This window comes from Amphimedon queenslandica, unplaced genomic scaffold, assembly GCF_000090795.2.
Source record: "Amphimedon queenslandica unplaced genomic scaffold, v1.1 AMPQUscaffold_13034, whole genome shotgun sequence".
In the NCBI taxonomy this organism is placed as follows: domain Eukaryota; kingdom Metazoa; phylum Porifera; class Demospongiae; order Haplosclerida; family Niphatidae; genus Amphimedon; species Amphimedon queenslandica.
In genome coordinates, this window is record NW_003546730.1 from 49,071 (window position 1) to 52,047 (window position 2,977).

The window sequence follows — 2,977 nt, forward strand, 5'->3', positions numbered from 1 at the left end:
TAAAAATGTAATGTACTGGAGGATAATGTAATGTAACATCCTATCAATAATAATAATGATTTATAGTTAATAATATCTTAACATACTTCATTGATATTCCACCATATTGTAATACTATCAGTTGATATCTGATCCCAACTAATATTAACAACTTGAGCTGGTACTATAAGAAATACAATGAGTGTGTGTGTGTATAGTACTTACCATTCCATATATACTGTATTAATGATGAAGAAGGTCCTTCTCTTCCAATAGTATCAATAGGAATAATAATAAATGAATAATTAGTACCAATAATAAGAGAAGGAATAGTAGCTGATGATTCATTACTGATCATTTGTATTTCAATTTTATCATCACTGATTATTGTAATATTATAATATTGAATACAGTGTACTTCATCATTCTTTTGATAGTACCAGTTCATCAATACTGTATTGTTATTAATTGGTATTATCTTTATATTAATAACTGATACTAGTACACCTATACATAGATACAGTATTATGATACATATGGTTCATGATGTTTCTTACCTGCAATATGTACTGTTAATGTACTGTATTGAAATCCATCTCCAGAGCACTCAATTATAGTTCCTTGAATATGTAATGGAACAGACTCTCTTGTAGCAGTACTTGTTAATGTTGATGTAGTATCATTGGTATCAGTAATTTTTAATGTAAAGCCTTTGAGAAGTTCAGGATTAGTATTGATTAGAACACGATTTTTCCCATTGATTCTCCACACAACAACTGTTCCCTCTTCATAGCTAGTAACACAAGTGAATTCTAGTGTATCTCCAGGACATACAATATCATATGATGGAGAGGACTGGTTGAAAGATAACAATGTACCTGATGATACTATTGTTAATAATTAATACTAATAAGTGATTAATTATAATGAAACTTACCATAGACACTTGAAAACAGAATAAAGAATATGATAAACATTTTCAGATTTCACTGATGAGCAGCACTTGGACTGAGTAAAGCCACATTTCAATTTGTTATTCTTTTTATTGCCTCAGGTATCAATTCATGCTCTCTTCCTATGACTAATACATCATATTGATTGATATTTCATGACATATGTGGAGTATTCATTGTTCCAAAAAATTGTATACATATAGATCTAATTGCAAAATGTTTCTTGTTGAGGCTGCTGGTTTAATGATAGTCCCCACTGGTCATCACATTTATGAAAAAGTACAAATTTAATATACTAGTAGTACATTAGCTATCAATAATAATTTTAAATGGTTTATTGAGTATATGCAAACTTGGACCTGCATGAGAGATGGAATCTACTGTTATGTGTTAATACTAATTAATGGATACTAACTAGACTCAATTGTCTTCAATTATTAGTACAAAGAATTGTATTTTTGATGCCATTTAAATCACTCTAAAAATCATAATTGTCCCTCTTGCCTAAAGTCTAAACTCAGCTTTACCTCATGATAATAATTATTATATAATTTCATTTGGGAAGTATTAGTTGTTTTCTCAAGGAAGTGGTGAAAGTATTGATGTACAAAACAATAATCGAATTGGGAGAAATATCAAAAGAATTAACTTTAAATAGCATAAACTTAATTAAATTTAACTATAGAGTGTGTGCCTAGTATTTGTATCTAATTTTGCTATTGGGATAAAATCACAATCATTGATTTTAATGCACTTATATGTCATTGTTTACAGTCTATTATCAGATCTATAGTAGTATAACCACAAAGTCACAATCATAGTCACAATGTATTATGTCGATCTAGTGGCAGACTATAATGTTGCTCTACCTATATCAAGACAAATGAAGCTTGTGACCTCTCTTTTGGTGGCCCATTGTTTTTTTTCTCTTGCCTCCTCTCAAGCAATAGGTGAGTTGAAATAGACAATTGTCCTGCTAACTTCTCTTAGTGTATTCAGTAATATCTCTTATATCAATGTTATCACAATGATAGTGTGCTTGTGTAACTCTATGATGTAATAGATTATTACAATTACATGAATCTATTCTCAATAATCAACTCATGCCCTATTCTACTAAACCCTAGAACTCTGCATATATAATTAACCTATTATTTTTAGTTACATTATCTCCACCTAATGGTACTCTCTCAGTATGTCAAGGAGAAGTACTAACAATAACATGTACTGTGACCAAGTCTCCTGATCAATTATTTATGTTAACATGGACATATGGAGGAAGTATTACCACCTTCAATACTGAAAACATTTCTCCAAAAGATATTCTACCATTTAATTTTACATTAATTTTTCAAGATAATGTCATGCTGATCTCAAATGCAGTTGTTATTGTATCTACTTCAATAAATGGGAGCACCATTGAGTGTAGGAATACAAAACTAGTCAGTAGCTCAAGTGTCAGACAATACATCAACTTTAATGTTAAACGTAAGTGGGTAATCCCACCAGTTGTATTTACCAACCATAGATAATAGAGTATAAATCTATGTTTAAGTAATTATCTATGTTACCAACATACGCATGTATATAACTTGTAAAAGTGAAAAGGAGCCTCAAGAAGAAAGGGAGAGAGGTGGGGGGTGTGTGAGTATAGCTACATAAGGATGTTTATCAATTGTTAAAAGATTCAAGTGTCTAGGAATTTATTTGTAATGCATTCAAAGATGCACACACATATTTATGTGCTTTTTAAAATTTTGTCCTATTATAGATTTAGTACCTATCAGTTATCTTGATGTTGATGCTGTATCTTCAGATACGTTATTAATATCTTGGTAATAGTTGGTAATTTATCAACTCAATATCAAGTTAACAGTGAGTGCAACAAAAATTATTATTTAAAAATTCAAAAAAAGAATAGATCTGTTCACAGTATTACAATGTATTTGTTTCTACTGTAAGACATGATTTTGAAGTTGAGGCTTAAGGTAATTGTTCATAAAAGTTAAGATGGATTTACAATATAGGCCAGCGTATCGTCAACT